Source organism: Oryctolagus cuniculus, chromosome 16 (genome assembly GCF_051225735.1).
Source record: "Oryctolagus cuniculus isolate XC-2025 breed Fujian yellow rabbit chromosome 16, ASM5122573v1, whole genome shotgun sequence".
NCBI classification, from domain to species: domain Eukaryota; kingdom Metazoa; phylum Chordata; class Mammalia; order Lagomorpha; family Leporidae; genus Oryctolagus; species Oryctolagus cuniculus.
This window is the reverse complement of record NC_142882.1, coordinates 75,213,972-75,237,449: the sequence shown is the minus strand read 5'-3', so window position 1 is coordinate 75,237,449 and position 23,478 is coordinate 75,213,972.

Sequence of the window (23,478 nt, the reverse complement as noted above, 5' to 3'; positions counted from 1 at the left end):
GGAGCCTAGAGCTTCTTCCAGGTCTCCCACACGGTACAGAGGTCCAGGCATATGGGTCATCCTCTGCTGATTTCCCAGGAGCATTATCAGGGAGCTGGATTGGAAGTGTAGTAGCTGGGTCTCAAACCAGCACCCATATGGGATGTCGGTGTCACAGGTGACAGTTTTACCTGCTGCACCACAATGCAAGCCCCCCCAAATTAAGTCTTATATCTACTCTCTCCAAATCAGTTATCATCACCATGTAACAATCCACAACCATTGCTCACCTGGACTACTGTACTTCCTTTCCAAGTCATGCCTAGGACTCATTTTATCTACTCTTCTCTTGACAATCCATTCTCCACACGGAAGCTTATCTTTCCTTTTTGAAAGACAACATCATCCTACCACTCCTCACCATAAGCCAGCTCTGGGCTCTTTCATGGCTCATGCATGGGATCTGATGAGCTGTCCCATGTACCACTTCAGTGTCTTCGGACTGAGTCACTCTTAATTCCCTTGGTGACTTTCTTTTCTCCAATGGCCGCTGCACTGTGCTGATCCGAAGCCTGGAGCCAGGTGCTTCTCCTGGTCTCCCATGAGATCTTGCTTTTGAAATCCTGTTTTTCTTTCTTGTGCTCATCGAAGTTACATTATCAAGGAGTAGGGTTTAGCCTAGCAATTAAGCTGTCTACTTTCCACATAGGACACCCTGATTCAGTTCCTGGCAACAGCTCCTGAATCCAGCTTCCTGTTATTGCTGACTTTAGGAGGTGATGATGATGGTTCAAGTATCTGGGTTCCTACTACCCACATGGGAGACATGGAATGAGTTCCTAGCTTCACTCCTGGCCATTGTGGGCTTTTGGGGAGGGAACCAGTAGGTGCGAGTTCTCTCTCTCTTACTCTCCCTCTTTCTTTCCTTCTTCCTATCTCCCTAATAATTTTTTAAAAAATTACATTGTCAGGGCTGGTGCTGTGCCATAGTATTCTAAGCCTCTGTCTGTGGTACCAGCATCACATATGGGTGTCAGTTCATGTCCTGGCTGCTCCTCTTCTGATCCAGCTGTATGCCATGGCCTGGCAAAGCAGTGCAAAATGACGCAAGTGTTTGAATCCCTGCACCTTTGTGGAAGATTGGGAAGAAGCTCCTAGCTCCTGGCTTTGGATCAACCCAGCTCTGGCCTTTGTGGCCATTTGGGGAGTGAACGAGCGAATGGAAGACCTTTCTCTCTGTCTTTCCCTCTCTCTCTGTAACTAACTCTACCTCTCAAATAAATAAATAAAATCTGTTTTTAAAGTATATAAATTTTTAAAAAATTGTCATTTAATGCCTATTTCCCCCTATATATTCAGTAGAGTGTTTGCCCAAAATCTATCCCTGATAAATGAACAGTGTAGCACTCCTAAGTATCATTTTCATAAACATCAAGCTGGAATATATCCAAGAAACCTCAAAGAATGAATGCAAATTAGAATTAAAGTAGGAAATGACCTTTCTTTTTAAGGATTTTTTGGCCTTCAGTTAAGTATCAAGCCAAGTTATATCAAGAGTTAATGGAGTGAATGGGGAAGTAAAATCTTTGTTTCCCATTATGGAAAATGAGACTGGGACATCTTCTCAGGAGATAAACAAACTGAAAATTTTTCTTAACAACTAAACATTGGATTGTACCAGTCGTTATGGTACCAAACAAACAATGCCTGGCATCTCTACAAAGATGCTCTTCTCTCCCTTAATCAGTCTTTGATCAATCAAAAATGGAGACTCTCCATATCACATCTTTTTTTACCTTAAAGACCAGAAAGAGTTTTAGTACATTTTTCTTGTTCATCAAAGTAATATATCTCAGTGTGTGTGCTCCAGGCCACCTGCAACCAGGGAAGTCTATTCAGAAGGAACCTCTTATAGCTATTGGAGACCTATCCTTGTCAGTGGAAAGAGCTCCGAATTTCAATAAATTCTCAGGTGAATCTGTGCCTTCAGATAGTTAAGGGTTTGTGACCCACAGATTGTCAGTTCCTGCATAAGGTTTTGTAAAAATGTTTCAACTGAGCAGCTTCTTAATTAAATTTGTTCTGACCCACAAAAGAACATCAGTTAACAATCATAAGCCATTCAGATACAAATGATGGCTCAAGTTATAGTTTTAGTTCTTTAGAAAAGGAAATATATCTTTGTTACTTATATAATTAGACTTACTCCCTCCCATTCATTTCAGTGCTGAGATGAAATACAAGGAGAGGCTGGTACCTGGGGTTGAATGAGAACCGGGAGGAGAGACCCAGCGTCAGGGCAGGGGAGAGTGCAGCTCAGTAGGAACACTACAGAACAAAGTACACAAAGCAAATGGAAGAAGAGTGGGTATCTAGGTATGTAATAAAGTCCAGTGCCAGGACACAGCAAGTGGGAACTATTGGAGATACAGATAGACCAATAGGCAAACAGTCAGCATGGGTGAGCAAGGTGTCATATTTTAGTAATGAACTTCAAATTTGGGGAAAAAAAAATCCAGTAATGTTTATTTTAGTGGGAAAAATTTGAAATTCTTGCATAGCTTTTTCATAACATGCCTTGTACATGAACTTTTTGAAGACTCCTCATATTTACAACAGACTCTACTGCCGACACTTCATCTCAAGCTGTCCATAATGAAGTGGTTTTAAAACTGCTTCCAGAGAAGCACCTGGCTCCTGGCTTTGGATCTGCGCAGCGCCGGCCGTAGCGGCCATTGGGGAGTGAAACAACGAAGGAAGATCTTTCTGTCTGTCTCTCTCTCACTGTCTATAACTCTGTCAAATAAAAAAAAATTTAAAAAACTGCTTCCAGGAAAGCTAACTAGCGTGATATTCCTAGAGTAGGGGATTAATCATCTTACACAAAACAAGTGAGTTCACTGATAGGGTTATGGATAATTCCCACAAGGTGGTTATTTACAGCACAGGAAAACAAATATATTTACTCATAGTGAGCATAGTTTACAGATTGTGTGAGTAAATACAATTTCTATAACAAGAATATTTACAAGACTCTCGTTCATGACAAGTCTCCCAGTTAAAGGCTATGTTCTTGCTGGACTAAACATGAATTAGACAACATAAAAGAAATAATTCATGATAACAAGAAACAAAACATGAATAGTTCTAAATAAGACCCTGCCAACCCCTTTCCTATGGTGCTCCTTGTTGATACCCTCTAGAGACGACTGGAACATAGATGTCACACCTGCCTTTTGCTTATCTTACTAAAACTATCAACAGATCCTTACCTCCCAAGATCTCTCATAAACACCATTGTGATGTACAGCTGTCTGGTCAAGCTGAAACTTCTATTTTAGGCTCAAAATCCTCATTTCTGTATCACTTGGTAGCAAGCACTCAGCAAAGGGGAACTCCAGTTCTAGAAGATTGCTAGAGAATATGCTCAGCACGCAACATACAAAACCCAGTAGCATTTCTATACCTTAGCAATGAACTACCTGATAAAGGATGTAAGAGAGCAATCCCATCTATGACAGCATCAAACATCATAAAATAACAGAATAAACTTGGCAGAAAAGTAAAAAATATATACACTGAAAACTGACAATCATTTAAAAAAAATTAATAAATTGAAGAGAGGATAGGCCTTTGATACAATGATAAATTACCACTTGAGGGGCCGATGGTGTGGCATAGTAGGTTGGGCCTCCACCTGCAGTGCTGGCAACCCATATGGGCACCGGTTTGTGTCCCAGTTGCTCCTTTTCCAATCCAGCTCCCTGCTAATGGACTGGGAAAGCAGTGGAAGATGGCCCAAGTGTTTGGGCCCTTGCACCCACATGGGAGACTTGGAATAAGCTCTTGGCTTCTGACTGGCCCAGCTTTTGCTGTTGTGGCTATTGGGGAATGAACCAGAAGATAGAAGACCTTTCTCTCTGTCCCTCTCTCTGTCTATAACTCTAAATCTCACATAAATTAAAAAACACACACACAAAAAACAAAATACCACTTGGGATGTCCACATACCTTATCAAAGTACCTGGGTTTGATCCTCAGCTCCATTTCCAATACCAGCTCCTGCTACTGTGCTTGCTGGGAGGCAATTGGTGATGGCTCAAGTATTTGGGTCCCTACAACCCATGTGCAAGAACTGGACTGATTTTCAGGCTCCTGGCTTCATCTTGGCCCAGGCCCAATTATTGCAAGCATTAGATGAGTGAACCAGGTATGGAAGTTCTCTGTCTGTCTGTGAGTCTGTGTGTGTGTGTGTGTGTGTGCATCCGCCTTTCAAATAAATAAAACCTAAAGAAAGGAAATGGAAGAAAACAGAAATAAATGGAAAAACATCCCATGTTCATAGATTAAATATCATAAAAATGCTCATAGTACCTAAATAAATGTACAGATTCAATGTAATCCATATCAAACTTCCAATGATTTCTTTCTCATAGAAATAAGAAAAACAATCCAAAAATTTGTATAGAAATACGAAAGTCCCAAATAATCAAAGCAGTATTGAGTGTAGAGAACAGAGTTGGAGTCATAATTACTATCCAATCTCAAAATTTGCTAAAAAGCTATAGTAATCAAAACAGCCATGTTACTGGCACAAAAATTATCATATAGACCAATAGAGGAGAATAGAATGCCAGCAATAAACCACACATGTACAGTCAAATGGCTTTTTATGGTCAACTGATATTTGACAAAGAAGCCAAGAACATATAATGGAGAAAGGACAGTCTCTTCAATAAAAGGCATTGGAGGGGCTGGCATTGTGGCATAGCAAGCTAGGATACAGCTTACAATGCCATATTGGCATTGTACATCCCATATTGGCCAATTTGAGTCCCAGTTGCTCTGCTTCCAATCCAGTTCCCTAACATGACTGGGAGAGCAACAGAAGATGTCACAATTACTTGGGCCTCTGCCACCAACTTGGAAGACCTTAACAAAGTTCTGGACTCCTGGCTTCAGCCCAGACCAGCCCTGGCCATTGTGCATTGCAGACATTTGGGAAGTGAGCCAGTGGATGGAAGATTCCCTCTCTCTCTCTCCCCTTCCCTCCCTCACTCCCTCCCTCCCTCCATTTGCCCCTTCCCATTGTCTGTATCTCCCCTCCACCATTATTCGGCCTTTCAAATAAATAAAGAATTCTTAAAAATAAATAAAAGAGATTGGGAAAATTGATATTTAGATGAAGAAGAATTAAATTGGATCATTTTCTCACCCTATATTCAAGTCAACTCAAATGCATTAAAACTTAGCATAAGACTAGAAACTGAAGAACTTCTACAAGAAAACATGAGAAAAACTCCATGAGATTGGTCTTGGCAATGACTTTTTAGATAGATTCAAAAAGTATAGGAAAATACAGAATTTAAAAAATAGACAATATGATTTAATCAAACTGGAAAGCTTCTATACAGCAAAGGAAACAACTGAAAGGGTAGAAACACAAAATAGATTATTCATTAGTCATATACCTGATAAGGTATCAACATCAACAAATATATAAGGAATTCAAACAACTAGTAGCAAGAAGACAAATACCCAATTTTAAAATAAGCAAAAGACCTGAATAAGCATTTCTGAAAAGAAGATATAAAAATAGCCAACAGGTGACTAAGAAAGTACACAATATTACTGATTATCAGGGGAATGCAAACTAGCGATATCATGAGGCATCACCTCACGCTTATTGGAATGGTTATTAGCAAAAAGGCAGAAGACAAGTGTTGGTGAGGATGAAGAGACAAGTTCCACTGTTGCTGATAAAGTTAATTAGTAAAGCCACTACACAAAACACTATGCAAGTTCCTCAAAAACTTAAAATAAGAATTCCTATATGGTCCAACAATATTACTACTTGGGATAGATAGATAGATAGATAGATAGATAGATAGATAGACAGACAGATAGAAAGAAAATGAAATCAGTTTTTCAAAGAAATATCTGCATTCCCATATTCATTGCAGCATTACTCACAGAACAGCCAATCTATGGAATCAACCTAAGGGTCCATTGGCTGATAAAGGAAATATAATGTATGCATTGCCGTATAGTTACTCCTTGCCTTACAATGGGCTTACACTCCCAATAAACCCCCATAAAGGTGAACATTTTAGAAACTGAAAGTACGCTTAATTCACTTATCCTTGCACAGTGCTATACGCATGGACTGTAGGTTGTTTACTGTCCCACCTGACTAGGAGCTGCAGCTTGCTGCTGTTGCCTGCCACAGCAAGAATTATTGTACCATATGTCACTAGCCCAGGAAAAGATCAAAATTCAAAGTACAATTTCTCCAGAATGCAAATGAGTTTTGTGCCATCAGCAGGTGAAAGAATTGTATGTAGAACTGTTATAAGTTGGACACCATCTCTAGTCTTTCTAAAACATGGATGAACCTGGAGGACATTACACTCATTGATATAAGTTGGGGCCGGCGCTGTGGCACAGTGGTTTATCACCCTGGCCTGAAGCGCCAGCATCCTATTTGGGCACCGGTTTGAGACCTGGCTGCTCCACTTCCGATCCAGCTCTCTGCTATGGCCTGGGATAGCAGTAGAGGATGCCCCAAGTCCTTGGGCCTCTACACCCGTGTGGGAGATCCAGAGGAAGCTCCTGGCTCCTGGCTTTAGATCAGCACAGCTCTGACAGTTGCGGCCAACTGGGGAGTGAACCAACGGATGGAAGACCTCTCTCTCTCTGTCTCTCCTCTCTCTATGTAACTCTGACTTTCAAATAAATAAATAAATTTAAAAAAAAAAGAAAGAAGTGAAGCACAGAAAGACAACTATTGTATGATCTCACGCACCTGTGGCATCTAAACAGAAAGCAGAATGGTAGTTACGAGGGGCAGAGGTGGGGAATGACGAGATGTTCATTAAAGAGTACAAAATGTCCATTTGTAGGTAGGAGGAATGAGTTCTGGAAATCTATTGTACAGCATAGTAACCACAACTAACAACCTTGGGCAGTGTACTTGAAAAGTGATAAGAAAGATTTTGTGTGTCATTACCAAAACGATATGTGAGGTGATAGATATGTCAATCACTTGATTTATCATCCCACAACACATGCACAAGGCAAAATATCACATTTTATGCCATAAATACATATGGCCTGTCATTTGTCAATTAAAAATAAATGAAGATAAAATCTCAGCACAGAGGCAAGACATAAAGAGCAGTGACCACAATAGGAACATAAAATGCAGAGCACGACCTGATAAGGAGGTAGATATCCAGTCCTCATAGGTAAAAACAGTTATAGTCAGGATATGAAAACAATTCAATGCTGAGCCCCCGGCATTAAGCAAAGCTTAGGGTGCATGACTGTCCCTTGTTCTTCTAGGCTCTCACCTCCTGTCTAATGTCACAATTACTCCTAGAAAATGTAACTATTTAATAACAGACACTCAAATCCTTGGACACAACACACGTAGTTATTACCAATTAAGATTCTGTTCCTTTCAGTCAGAACACAGCATTCATTAGCCACATACTTCAAGCCCATAAAGGCAAGTCCTGGACAAAGAACGTGATTGTCTAAATTCCCCCATGTGCTTAAACCAACTTGAGTTGGGTTTTTCTGTCATCTGCAAATGAAACATTCGTACATAAGCAGAATCTGCTTATCCATTTACTCACTATTACGTATGTACTGTGTTGCAGCCATTGGGCCGCATGCTGTGGATTCTGCAGTAGCTGAAACTGGCTTGGCTATGGCCCTCGTGGGCTCACCTCCCGCAGTGAAGTAGACAGTACACAAACACACCCCTCGGTCAAGTTGTGATATGTTAGGAAAAGTAAATTCTGGAATAGTCAAGAAGGCTCTGGAAAGTAAAGGACCAAGCACTTTTACTAGAAATGACAGGTAGATGAGAAGCCATTTGGGAAGAGAGGAAGTGGCCCTTGAGCCTGGAGAAGGGCCAGCGAAGTGTGGAGAAAGAGCACACAGGCTCCCTCCATCCTAACCCCTTTCACTGTAGCAATAACCTGATCCTAAGACCAGGGATCCAATCTAATTCACAGGAGTTACCAGACCAGACTAGCAAGTTCTACTATTTCCTAGTCCTGAGGTTACCAACTACCAGCAATGCCACCATGAGAACTGCTGGGGCCACAGGCCTACTCAAGAGACTGGTTTATTCATTGATGACCACCACATCATGAGAGACCCATGGTTTTAAGTTGTTTGTTGCTGAACTACGGGCTTTCTCATTTGCATGTGGCTTTTCTAATTACAATATCATTAGCAGAAGGAGAGGCTCTAACCAGGGCAAGCAGGAGTGACATCCAAGCTGTTCAGGATAAGCTGTCCTGGCTCTACTGGGCTGCACGCCAGCTGTTGGCCCAAATCATATCACTCTGGTAGTTGCCAAAAACATTCCTCCTTCCTTCCTCCCTCTCTCCCCCCCCTCTTCCTCCCTTTCTTCCTTCCTTCCATCCTTAATTTTATTTAAAGGTAGAAAGACCGAGATAGAAACAGAGAGATCTCCCGTTCACTAGTTCACATACTAAATGCCCACAAGAGCTGGGGCTGGACCAGGCCAAACCTAGGATGTTAGGAACTCAATCCTGGTCTCCTACATGGGTGGCAGGGACCTTAGCTACTTGAGACATCACCTGCTACCTCTCACTGTGTGCATTAGCAGGAAGACAGAATGGGGACTTAAATCCCGGCACTCCATATGTATACAGGTGTCACAAGGAGCATCTTAACTGCTGCACTGAGCACCTGTCCCAGTCAATATTAATACTACTATTCTGTAATCTACTTCTCATTTTACCTTTTTATTCCCCAGAATGTTCCTTGAATTCAGGGAAGACGGGCTATATTTCCCTTTTCCAATATGTATATACTTTTCCACAGATAGCACATATGAAAATCTCAAACAAAGCTTTTGGCTTAAAGAATGTGGCTTCAAACAGTACTTTATACATTTTGTGTCTGTGTGGGTGCAAGCTGTTGAAATCTTTACTTAGTAGAGAGTTGATCTTCTGTATATAAAGATAATTAAAAATGAATCTTAATGAAGAATGGGATGGGAGAAGGAGTAGGAGGTGGGATGGTTTGGCGGTAGGAGGGCGGGTATGGGGGGAAGAATTGCTATAATATAAAAGTTATACTTTTGAAATTTATATTTATTAAATAAAAGCTTTCTATATATAAAAATGTAGTTAATAATGCTAACTATGAATCCAAAAAAATTCTCACTGTAGTCCTTGCTCTGCAATGCTGGCTCTATCATTTTAGTTTTGGTCTCCTCAAAATAAAACTGTGCTAATAATGCCTAAAAAAAAAAAAAGAATGAATGTGGGGCTTGGGACTGGCACTGTGGCTCAGCGGATTAAAGCTCCGGCCTGCAGCACCCAACATCCCATATGGGCACTGGTTCAAGTCCCGGATGCTCCACTTCTGATTCAGTTTCCTGCTAATGTGCCTGGGAAAGCAGCATAGGACGGTCCAAGCCCTAGGACCCCTGTACCCATGTGGGAGACCCAGAAGAAGCTCCTGGCTCCTAGCTTTGAATTGGCTCAACTCCAGCCATTGTAGCCATTTAGAGAGTGAAATAGCAGATGGAAGACCTCTCTCTGTTACTTTTAAATAAAATGAATCTTAAAAAAAATAATAATAATAATTTGGCTTGGGGCCAGCGCTGTGGCCTAGCAGCTAAAGCTGCTACCTGCAGTGCTGGCATACCATATGGACACCAGTTTGAGTCCCAGCTGCTCCACTTCCAATCCAGCTCTCTGCCATGGCCTGGGAAAGCAGTGGAAGATGGTCCAAGTGCTGGGGCCCCTGTACCCACATGGGAGACCTGGAAGGAGCTCCTGGCTCCTGGCTTTGGATCGGCACAGCTCCAGCCATTGTGGCCAATTGAGGAGTGAACCAGAAGATGGAAGACCTTTCTCTCTCTCTCTCTCTCTCTCTGCCTCTCTGTAACTCTGACTTTCAGATAAATAAATAAATCTTAAGTAAAAAAAAAAAATTGGCTTTACAGGACCTAGAACCATCCGTGTTAAAAAGCAGACAGTATTAGACTTCATTTCACTGGGTAAAACAATCACGCTAACTTGGAGTTTTGCAGGAAGAATTACCACAAAACATCAAATTTCAGTTTCAGTTTTATAACTGCAGGTGTTAATCTTTCCATTCCCAAAGTTTGCCATGCGACAAGTCAAAGTAAGCTGAGCACAAGTTAAGTGTAAGAATGAGAGCTTGTCCTCCACATCTGGACAGAAACATCAGGCAGACAGCACAATCCATGAACAGGACACTTCCGGACTTCAGAAGTTCAGTCCAACCCAAGCATCATTTTCCAAATGTCATTGCTCGTGGTACAATCTATTTTATTTCTACACACACAAATCATTTTTAATAATGAGTAATATGCAGGGTAAAGGACAATTATAGTCCAAAGGTCTTACAAATCAAAAGAATTACACAGATAAAACTCCTGAAGCGTGACCATGAATCTGTAAATTATGAAATTCAATTTGCTTAAAATGTCACCAATTCATCATCTCTAGATGCTGGGCTAGGCGAGAGTGGCTCTAGAGAGCATAATTCTGGTCCCAGGCACCACTTTACCCGACATGTGATTCGGAGACCTTTTCCTTCCAACTCTAGATTTCACTGTTCTTTAAAATTTACAAGGTGCTGTGCAAATGCATTAGTAAAAGTCAACAATTCCCTCTAAACAAAGCCTTGTTTGAAGTGCAATAGACTTTGCTGCTTCAAAGTCTTAAACCAATTTTATTTAATTTCTGGGCATAACATAGAAAGCAACAAACTCCGATTGAGGTACATTTTTAATGGCTAGCAGCCTTTTTTCAAGGAGACTAATGTATCTAACCACAGCCCTTTAGCACCATGTATTTCCATTACTGTACTTTCAAAATAACACAGGGATGGCCCACAGAGCCATTAAAATGCTCCCTTTTGAAGCAGGTTACTGCAACCCATTACTGTCATGAATTCCTCTTTACTATGTTTCCAGAATGGATGGCTGTCCCATGAGCTGGGATTTAAGATGCACATCCAAATAATCCATTAAAAATTATGAGTAATTTAATAAATTAATGATCCTTCTTAAAGGTTAAGCATGGATTCTATATTTTTTAAAAAGAAACTAAACAAATTTTACACCTTACAATAATATACCCAACTAGGGTACCTTAGGTTTAAAGGTGTTTTTTTGTTTGTTTTTTTTTTTTGTTTAAAGTTTTTTTTTAATTTATTTGAAAGTTTTTTTTTATTTATTTGAAAGGCAGAGAACTTCTGCACAACAAAGGAAACAATCAATAGAGTGACAATAGAGAGAGAGACAGAGAAAGAGAAGGAGATCTTCCATCCACTGGCTCTCTCCCCAAATGGCTGCAATGGCCACGGCTGCCCAGACAGAAGCCAGGAGCCAGGAGTCAGGGTTCCTCCAGGTCTCCCACATAAGTATAGGGTCCCAGGGACTTGGGTCATCCTCCACTGTTTTCCCAGACTCATAAGCAGAGAACTGATAAGAAGTTGAGCAGCCAGGAATTGAACTATTGCCTATATTGGACACTGGCATCGCGGATGTCCTCACCCACTACAGCACAACACAAGCCCCCTAAAGGTGTTTTTAAGAAAAATGTACCAGTGGAGAAGAAGACACAGCCTAGAATAAACTCATATCTATAGCCAATAGGACTTAACAGGTATGCCAAGATCACACACTGGAAAAATGACCATCTTTTTTTAATAATGGTGCTGGGAAAATTGGATATCCACATGCAGAAGAATAAAATCAGACCAGTTCTTACCATGTACAGAAGCCCTAGCAGTCAGAAAAGAAAAGTAAGCATAGACCAGTGGCTTTTCATGAAACTAAAGAACTTCTGCACAACAAAGGAAACAACCAATAGGGTGACAAGACAACCCAAAGAATGGGAGAAGATATTGGCAAGTTATACATCTGGCAATGGGTTAATAATCAGAATATATAATAAACTCAAACAACTCAACAGCAAAACCACAAATAATTCAATTTGTAAATGGGCAGTAGAGTGGGCAGGTGTTTGGTAGAGTGATTTAAGTTGGCACTTGGGATGCCTGCATTCCATATTGGAGTGCTTGGGTCCAAACCCCAGGTCTTTGCTTATTGTGCAGTTTCCTGCTAATGTACATCACGAGAGGTAGCATATGATGGTTTAAGTATTTGAGTCCCTGCCACTCTTGTGGGAAACCAAAATGGGTTCCTGGTTCCTGGATGTAGCCTTGTGCAATCCTGACTCTTGTAGACATCTGGGCAGTGAATCAGCAGAGGAAAAATCTGTCTCTGTGTGTGTCTCTACCTGTGTTTCTGCCTTTCCAATAAAATGGACATAAATAATTACATGTTTAATGGACAGTAGGTTTACTTAGACATTTCTCAAAGGAAGACACATAAATGGCCAACAAGTATGTGGAAAAAAATGCTCAGCATCACTAATCATCCAGGAAATGCAAGTCAAAACTACAATGAGATAATCATCTCACTCCAGTTAGATTGGCTATTACAAAAAAGACAAGTTCTACAGAAGATGTGGAGAAAAGGGGAACCCAGAGCTGCTGGTGGGAAAGTTAGTTAGTGCAACCATCATGGAAGATAGTACAGTGGCTCCCCAAAAGACTAAAAAGACAACTACTGAATGATTTAGCAATGCTATTACTGAATGTATATTGTAAGTAAGTGTGTATGTAAGTATGTATGTATATATGTATCTATCTATATATCTTTCTATTTATCTATTAAGATCTCAAAAGAAAATTAAGAGACATCTGCACTCCCATATTTTATTGCAGCACAATTTATAACAACCAACGAGTAGAAACATCAGCAAATACAGGGACAAAGGAAACACTAAGGGATACAGAGTGGCATAGCATTCAGTCACTAAAAGTAGAAGGCATCTTGCCATTTGAAGCAGTATTGGTGGAATTGGAGGCCACTAGTAAGTGAAATAAGCCAAGCACAGAAAGCAGATACCACATGACCATTATGTGCAATCTGGAAAAGTTGATCTCATACAAGTTAAGAGTAGAGCGAGGGGCAAAAGTGGGACTGAGGAAGAGGGAAAGGTTGACCACCAGCTACCAAGATACAGTTAGATAAGGGGAAGGCATTCTGGGATTCTATCGTGAAGTACAATAATGACAGCTAGTGATACTGTACTGTATGCTTCTCTGAAAAAACTAGAAGAGAGGATTTTGAATGTTTTCACCATAAAGTAATAATCATTTGAGAAGACAGATATGTTTTTCGCTGAGTGGACACTTCACAGCAATTTTGCCTCTGAAAAAACTTTTACCCCAAAGTTGTTGGAAGATGTCCTTCCAAGCAGACCAGGATATTATATCCTCAACAGCAGAAGGAAAAAAATATGCTTCATTTAAAAACCACAGAAACACCATCTACCACACATGGCAAGCTTTTGTTTATCTCACACCTTCTGAGCAGCAGTCACTGTACTTGTGCTAATCACAAATACAGAGGCCAATACACACTTCTTGCCATCAGGGTGTTTACAATCTAACAGGGAAAGAAGATAGACATATACACAATTGATACCAACACAAGCTAGCATCAGACAAGTGGAGAACAGTATAACCGGCATGCTGGGGAGCTGAGGTCTCCCTTGGCAAACATGATTAATTTAAAACAGTCCGGGACCAGCTCCTCACCTTGCAGCTGGAGAATTTGATTTTATCAATGCCTCAGAGTTTATCGGATTCAGAGACGATGACTCACATGCACCAACTCCCAAAAGTCTAAAGAATATAAATCAAGCTGCCAATTTATAACTTTACAGTAAGAATTATAACTGCCGGCAGGAACGGATGTCCACATGGCCTGACCAGTCCACATTCTGTCCCCAGAAGCAAGCTAAATGGAAAGCTTGTCCATGGAAAGGTGCCTGGGATACCAGAAGTCAGAGTAAGGTCAGCTAGTGAAAGTATTTTGAAAAAGCATCACTTGTGTGACCTGAAGCATCCAACTCTCCAGCAGGGCCACTGCACATTCCCGTTGTCCTAACATGCCGCCTCCTCCCCAGAGTGGTCAAGGATGACCACGTTAAAGTCAGTCTTCCTGCTCCTCCTTGCCATATGCTTCCAGCACCAACACAGGCCCTTTATAAGATCATGGTCTTTCTTAGCTTATTTGAAAAACTTCAACTTGGTTACGGTTTACTTTTCTAGGGTAAGACTATTTAGTATCTTGGTATAGCTGGGCCATTGCCCAAAGTGCAGGTTATAATAATTCTCAGGGTGCTTTTACACGTGGCACAGGGGGAATAGTGGAGCTAGATCTGTGACAGGTACAGTAAGAGAAGCTGGCTATGGAGGTCTCGGCAGATCACAAAGTTCCTCCAATACTAAGAAGGGCAAGCTCTCAAAGGCTGTCAGGAATAAGGACATCTATTCTATTGAATCTTAGAAAACAATAAACTTTGTAAACTCTTTACAAAAACCTTTTTTAGAGAAAATATTTTAGCAGTAACAATGACATTGTAGATCCTTTCACAAGTTCAAAATCAAAGTACATCACTTGAAGTTTCTTCTCAAAGACTAACTATAACTTGCCAAGAAAATACAATCAAATTATTTTAAATGATACTTAGAAAAATTAATGCCTCCGTTTTATTTTTCTCATTGATTTGAGTTTAGTGAGAAAGCTGTAGTTTCTATAACAATGTTATCTAGTAGAAATAAAGTGCAAGTTACATTTTTAATTTAAGGTTTTCCATTAGTCACATTAAAATCTTTAAAAAGAAGGGGGGGGGGGCATTGTGGTGCAGCAGGTAAAGACACTGCCGGTGATGCCAGCATCCCACATGGGCACCAGTTCCACTCCCGGCTACTCCACTTTGATTCAACTCCTGACTAATGCACCTGGGAAAGCAGTGGAAGAGGTCCAAGTGCTTGGACCCCTGCACTCACGTGGGAGACCAGCAGATGGAAGATTGATATTCTCTCTCTCTCTCTCTCTATATATATATATATATATATAATATATAATATATATATAATATATATATAAATCTCCCTCTCTAAGTAACTCTACCTTTCAAATAAATAAATCATTTAAAAATTTTTAAAGAAACTGGTGATGAATTGAACCCAATGCATCCAAAATATTATCAACAATGCATACCAAATACTATCACTTCAACATGTAATCAATATAAAATGTATTAAGTATGTTTTATATTTTCCTATCAATTTCTTGAAATCCAGTATGTATCTTTGTGCTAACAGATCATCTCAGTTCAGACTAATACATTTCAAGTGCTCACACATGGTAGTGCTACCATACAGCACAGTACTGTCTTGTATTATCTGCTCTCTGTCACAGGGTGTTCCACATCACCTGACACCTAACAAAGTTACCTTTTAGAGGGACCTACGAATGTTTTCATGGTCACAGAGAACTGATGGATTTTAACATTTACTCTGAGCCAATTTTCTCCCATGTGGGGTTGGGAGGGGAAGGGGAAGAAGAATGTGAGGTCAGCTTTGAGCAGCAGACAGATCCACTTGATTAGGAAGGCCAGAGTTCTAGAATTTCTTTTCCTTTGAAAAGCTTTTACAGCACAAGCACCAGAATTTTCTTTGCATTTTCATCATCCTATTGAGATTCCAAAAACAATATGTGCCTATTGAAATGGGCCTAAACTGATAACTAAAAAGTCCCACTGCAGAAATCCCATCCTTCCATTATCCTCCAAAGTCCCAACTCTGGTCAGAGGTGAACCAGAAGCTTAAAGTTCACCAACTCCAACCTGACACAGCTATTTTAGACAACCTAATCGTGTGTATATCTACATATAGCCCCGTGTAGCAGTTCCATCCTTTCTGACAGCAGAGAGAACTACCCTCCGTGGGAGGTAGGAGCTGGGGTGAAGATGGCTCCCCTTCTCTCCTCCCCACCCGAGTCATCACCTGTGAACAGACAGTCCATGCTGCAGTGAGGTGCTCCCAGCATCCACGGAAGGGAGGGCCAGTCTCATCTGCCCGGGGAATCACCTTGCCTGCCTTAGGTCACCGTTCTGCCATCCTATCATATTTATGAGGTGTTTGGGGTGGGGATGAGAAGGGAAGAATGGAGGATTTAACTACTTTTCTCCCTGAGTATGGGACACTTTGTCATTTATTTCCCAAAACTCTCTTCCTTGATCCTTTCCTTTTCTCACATCCTGTCCCTATTTTATGTCCTTTAGAATTCTACTCTCCTATTGATTATCTCTGTTGCAGAGTCATCTTTATTTATCTAGTGATTTATTTGCAAGGCAGAGAGATAAAGAGAGATAAATACGTATATAGAGAGATCTCATCTGCTAATTCACTCCCCAGATGCCCACAGTGGCCAAGGCTGAGCTGAGGCCAAGGCTAGGAGCTGGGATTCAAATCCAGATCTGCCACATGTGTGGCAAGAACCAAGTATCTAGAGCTATCTTTGCTGCCTCCCAGGGACTGCGTTAGCAGGAGGATGGAGGCCAGAGCTGGAGATGGTTAGCAAAACCCAAGCACCTTGATGTGGAATACGGGCATCTTAGCCGCTTGGCCAAATGCCCGCCCCCACAGCCATCTTCAGGCTTGGACATTGCATGTGCTTGGGAGCCCTCTGTGTTGCTGACTTTCCTGTGCTTGCTCTCAGTGTCTCCTGGATCTCTTTGGGAGCAGGAAAGGATGAGAGAGCTCTGGCCTCAAGGATGTTATGATGGGAAGAGGGGAGCATCACACTCTGGGCTGTGGCTACTCCTAGGCTAACAGAGCATTTTTAAAAACAACAGCATTTCACCATCCTGAGAACACATCATCTTCCCCTTATTTCCAGATGGCGCACATGAGAACTGGGCCATTTTCCTGTAAAAATCCTCAACATGTCCTTGCAAAGTAGAGCTTTGCTCTTACTTTGCTACCAACATCTCCTTTTCCTGTTGCAGACTGTGCAACACAAGTTTCCATTTTTCTTTCTTTCAGTATATGTCCCTGGTGTCTCTTCTGTAATCATTAGACTTCGCCCTGACATTGACAGCACCTGGACAGCTTAGGGGTTTGCAGCTCATTCTGCTTCAATTTAAAAACAACAACAAAAACTTCTTTTTACTTGAAATAATTCTGACAGATCTGTTTCCCATAATTAAAACAGAGTTGGCTAAAATAACCCAAATTAAAATATACTTGTTATATTTGCTTCTGGAAATTATCCATTGTAACCCATTCACTGACTTTCAAAGGTGCCTAATAAGTAGCAGAAGAGTAAAGTAAGGTCTTCTGAAATATTCATAGGTCCAGAGTCCTAACCAAATAAAATAATACTGGTTTATCAAACATTGTTGTGGAATCAGTTAATTTCCCAATTCTCTGGCATTCATCCTTAAGCACATTTGAAAAGTAAAACCTTGCTTTTACCATCTCAAATCTAAGGGAGCGCTACTCCAGTGATGTCCTGAGGGGCAGGAGAAGGGAGCAGGTTGAATATTTTTGCACTCTTGAGTCTTTTTGCAAAGAGTCCCTACCTCCTACCCTACTGTCATACTCAGTCCCCTTGTCTTGTGCTTTTCAGAGCTCTGCTTTTGAAAATGAACCTCACTCCAACAAGATCCACCTTGGAGCCCCTAATCTGAGCTAGGTGGGAGAGCCTGACAGCCGATGAATTCGAGTTCTGCATAGATTTAAAATCGGGATGGAAGCTGAGGGACTCACCACAAACACACAGCATGAGCCCAGGAGCAAGACGCTTCCATGGTGTCAGAACTCTGTGGGACCTATTTTCACCTATAAGGACTTTTTTTTATCCCATTTTAACTTTTTCTGAAGAAAACTACTATTCAGTAGATTCAAATAAATGAGCTGTTGCTATTATTATTTAGCAAAATGACCTGTGCTGTTTGTGCCTATCATTTTTTAAGAAATTTATTTATTTGAAAGGCAAAATTAGAGAGAGAGAGAGAGAAATCTCCCATCCACTGGTTCACTCCCCAAATGGTTGCAACAGCAACACTGGGCCAAGCTAAAACCAGGATCCTGGATCTCCATCTGGGTCTCCCACGTCGGGGGCAAGATCACAAGCACTTGGGCCACCTTCAGCTGCTTTCCTAGGTGCATCAGCAGGGAGCTGGATTGGAAATGGAGCAGCCAGGACTCAAAATGGTATTCATATGGGATGTCGGCATTACAGATGGCAGCTTAACCCGCTGTATCACAATGCTGGCCCTGACCATATCTTAAGTTGCAAAATTTGCCACCTGTTTTAAACTGCCTGACATACTTTGGGGATGCACCTGGGAACTATATATGAAGGTGACTCAAAAAGCTCATGGAAAATGAAATAAAGGATAATGTGCCTTTTCCATGAACGTTCTGAAGTTCCCTTGTGTATGTACTTATGTGTGTGTGTGTCTGTGTATTACAGCATTGTTGCTCACATTTCTGAATGATTATATCCTAATAAGCAAGAGGGAAGTTGTTAAACACAATATGCGTGAAGGTTGTTCTAGTTAATTTACTTTAATTTATATAATGTACTAGACATTTTCTTACCATAATAAATAGAGCAGACCTGGGATAATAACCTTTGATGAGCAAAGATGTTTTATTGGGAACATCTGTTTGTGTGACGCAGGAGAGTTTCCATAGAAAAGGGAATTAGGAGGTGGGGCTGGGTGATTTGGTATGACATCCCCTGGGGGCCATGAGGAAAGGGTCAGCTAAGCCTCTCATGACAGCGGACAGATTCATTCTACCTTTTTCATTAGAGAAATTAGTTCATTCTGTTTTTTGCTGCCTATTATTTTGGTCCGGGCACATGAAGGTTTTGCGGTTAACAGAACAAGCCTGCACATTCTCCAGGTACTGTGAAAGGGAAAGTGAATCTCAATGCCGGATACAAACTAAATTTAGACAATCTCTACTTCAAGGCACTAAGTTTAGAAAGAGTAAGTGCGTGAGGAAGGATGGGAAGTTAATCACACTACAAATGTACTCTCTAATATCTAATAACTACACAAGGAGCTGACAGAATCTAATTATATCAGTGTCTCCAGATTTCATCAGCCAAAGGAAAAAAGTTCTGAAATGTTTAAAAATAAAATAGTTGGAAGACAGCGTTAAGATCTTTCTAGTTCCTTCCCATCTAGTTCCTTCCTGGCTGCCATTGGCTGGAGCCACGACATCTTCCCCACATTTCCTGGGTGTACTTGGACTTTTCCTTAATATCGGTGCTGATGGAGCTTTCATTCCTCCATGAGTTTTCTTCCAGGCCTCTTGGTCTTTTTAGGATAGTACTTAGTCTGCCATCACTTCTGAAGTCAACATCATTCTTGTGAGATTTATTCAACTGTAATAAAGAAATGGAGATGTATAACTAGTGGAAGAACAGATGGCCCTGATTTATTGTTGTTGCTCAATGTTAAAGTTAACATAACATAAATATGATGACTTTACCCAGAAAAGATGTGACTTTTCAATTTACATCGGTAGGAAAGTGAAGATAGAAAATCAACTTTTTGTATGTTGAAGAAAGAAATGAAAAGGAAAAAAAATTACTTTGTATAACTAGCTGGGATTTTTGGTGCTGTGGTATTCAAGTACTTTGAAAAATGTATTTGAAAGCAGCATACCATAAATTTGTCAGTGAGAACTTAAAGGGTTAGGGTGCTGGAGAGAGGGGAAATGCAAGCAAGAGAGCTCTTGTTCGGCTCTGCGTCTTCCCAAGAAGAACCGGGCAGATATGAACATGGGATGCTAAACCTGTGCTGAGTAGAGGAAGGCCTTGTCCTGGGGTGGAGAAAGGCTACTGGGTAACTGCCCCACCACCTCTTTCACACCTCAGTTGATTTGCTGTGTGGACACCCACAGCCCTGGGACTGAGGACAGCACCACCACCAGTTGGGCTTCCAACCAAAAGGAAGAGCATTGTCACCTGTTACAGTCAGAGTCAGGCCTGCAAGGATGGGGCATGGATTTTGGAAAGAAAACAGGGATGCAGCAGGGGGCATCAAATCAAATTGCCATGCAAACATACACGCTCACACAGCTTTGTGTCAGAGGTGGCAAAATGCTAAGAGTTATCAAAGCTGGGTGATGAGCCTGGATATCTTCTTTCATTCTCTACCACTGCTTTAGGTTTAAAATAGTTCTTGTTGATCAAGTGATATGATGAAATTATGTTTCTCCTTACTTCTTCAACTTTTCCTTCTCTCAATTCACCTTGGGAAAGGTAGCTCAATTTGCATCTCTGTTCTGGGTAAACTCATTGGCTGTCCTGCACCATGTCAAACTCAAGGTAAAAGACAGTTCATTAACTATACTTGTGTGATTTATGTCATGCATCATCTGTCATTTCTTACTCCAAATTATCTTGGGGTTTTTATTACTGTAATACAAAAAAATAAGAACTCTAGATATATATTAGCTCAGTAAACAAAGTGGAACCATTGTTATAAAAGTCAAAACACCTAAACTGAATATTATAACAAACAAGAGGAAAAAAGGAATTTGCCACTTAAACTCACTTCATTAACTGTTTCACAGTTTGCAAAGAAATTGGTCTTCCTTCTATCAACTCTCCATGAAAATATTGTAGACTACTTGAAGTACATCTTGTCTTCAACCTCTACTGACAAAAATTAACTAAGTAATAAAATAAACTAATGGCAATTTCTTAATGATTTATTTATTTGAAAGGCTGAGTTAGAGAGAGGCAGAGGCAGAAATTGAGGGAGGAAGGGAGGGGAGATGAGAGAGAGAGAGAGAGAGAGAGAGAGAGATCTTCCATCTGCTGTTTCACTCCCCAAATGGCTACAACAGCCAGAACTGGGCCAGGTTGAAGCCAGGAGCCAGGAGTTTCTTTCAGGTCTCCCATGTGGATGCAGGGACACAAGGGCTTGGGCCAACTTTCACTGCTTTCCCAGGCCCATTAGCAGGAAGCTGGAAGTAGAGTGGCTAGGACTCAAACGAGCAACCACATGGGATTCCAGCATCACAGGTGGCAGCTTAATCCACCACACCACAACGCTGGCCCTAACTAATGACAATTTTATCATATTTACTTACTTTCCAAAACAAATTTTTGAATCTAAACAGTTAATTGCAGGAAAGTTTGAAAATAAATAGCATCTTAGAGCATATGTGAAATTACTGACTTAGGAAAACGTTTGGAAAATGCAACTGGATAACAAGAGCAGCTATCAAAGGCAGATCATCACGCTTGGCTGCACAGGGATGCATTTTGCAGGTGATTCATGGGGCGGAGCACACAATTGTGCCCCACAGTTCAAAATCAGACAATCCCTGGAGGGACACATTGAGGCATTTCTTTCTCTATTGTACTCACAACTCCTTGGAAAATTCTCCAGGACGAAATCATGACTTTCGTGGTAAAGAATCCTACAAACTATCAAACATTAGACAAAGTGCTAATGCACACTTGCAGATGCTTCTTGACAAACATTTCTGTCTCTTTATAGGAAATCTCCTGCAGCCCATTTGGAGAGGTGGGATTATCTTTTCTGTGATGATAGCATTGCCACGTTTCTTAAGTTTCCAAATGGAATGTCCACTGATCCTTTGGTTTATGTAACACTTTACCCCCCCCCCACAAAAAAAAAAAAAAAACAGGCCCTTCTGGAGCATAAACAGGCCACATGATACAGCCTCTCATCAATTCTATAATCTGAAGTGTTTGGCTAATAACCAAAAATGCTTCACTAAGAAAAGCCAGTCTGCTGCTACACCATCTTTCTAAGACATGCACTTAGAACAAATCATACTTCCAACAAGGTATACAAATGGCAAGCCACTGTAAGTGCATTGTACGCTCATGTTTTGGCAAGGATACTTAGAAGAAACTGCAAGGAAAGCTCTGAGCAAGGTTTGCATATTAACATAAGCACAGTGTCATCTATCATGGTGGATGATTTCCTTGCTGGAACACAGTGGGTCATGTGCTCCCCAAGCATGGGGTGACTGTCCTTCATATGTCTCCCTTTAACTCAAAAAACAGCAATTAAATACTATGTCACTTAATAGAAGTGATTATCGATTAGGAAACAAACAAAAAACAGTGGTGGGTACATAATCCTATAACCCAATAAATCTGACCCATCCTATTACAACTCCCCTACATTATGCATCCAAAGTGGCATATTAAGCTTTAAAAATGGCACTCATCAGGGCTGGCACAGTGGCCGGCACTGTGCTGTAGCAGGTAAAGCCTCTGCCTGCAGCACCAGCATGCCACATGGGTGCCAGCTGGAGTCCCAGCTGCTCCACTTCCAATCTGGTTCCCTGCTAACATACCTTGGAAAGTAGCAGAAGATGGTCCAAATCCTTGGGTCCCTGCACCCACATGGGAGACCCAGATGAAGCTTCTGGCTCCTGGCTTTGTCCTGGCCTAACCTTGGACATTGTGGCCATTTGGGGAGTGAAAAATGGATGGAAGACTTCTCTCTCTCTGCCTCTACTTCACCCTCTCTGTAACTCCGACTTCCAAATAAATAAATAAATTTTTAAAAGAAGAAGAAGAAGAGGAGGAGGAGGAGGAACTCTTCGGAGACAGTGAGAGCCATAAAGAAGCCTGTTAGAAATTGAAAAAAGAATTAGCTTTTCCAATTGCAATCAATAATCTGTATAGTTATCAATCAATAAAGATACAAAAATAAAATCACATCGCAGAATCCCACATGCAAAACAAATGACTCCCATCCTTCTTCCACATTTTTTTCTTATTTGGAAGTGGGGATAATGTCGGAAATATAGAGAAAAAGAAGACCCTACTCAAAATATGGCCCCAAAATTGCCCTATTTCAAATAAATAGAGTAACCCTAAAATATTTTGTAGCTATTCCATTTAGCACCTGTAAAATAAATGATTATTTCTTAAAAACACAGGAATCTACACATCTCTGGTTCTTTTTTTTTTTTTTGCAACAAATAGTTTGCCTTTATTTTTATTTTTATTTTTTTGCTTTCAAACTTTTATTTAATGAATATAAATTTCCAAAGTACAGCTTATGGATTACAATGGCTTCCCCCCCACAACAACTTCCCTCCCACCCGCAACCCTCCCCTTTCCCACTCCCTCTCCCCTTCCATTCACATCAAGATTCATTTTCGTTTCTCTTTATATACAGAAGATCAGTTTAGCATACATTAAGTAAAGATTTCAACAGTTTGCTCCCACACAGAAACATAAAGTGAAAAGTACGGTTTGAGTACTAGTTATAGCATTAAATCTCCATGTACAGCACACTAAGGACAAAGATCCTACATGGGCAGTAAATGCACAGTGACTCCTGTTGTTGACTTAACAAATTTACACTCTTGTTTATGACCTCACTAATCACCCTAGGCTCTTGTCATGAGCTGCCAAGGCTATGGAAGCCCCCTGGGTTCAATGACTCCATCATATTTAGACAAGGCCATGGTCAAAGTGGAAGTTCTCTCCTCCCTTCAGAGAAAGGTACCTCCTTCTTTGATGAC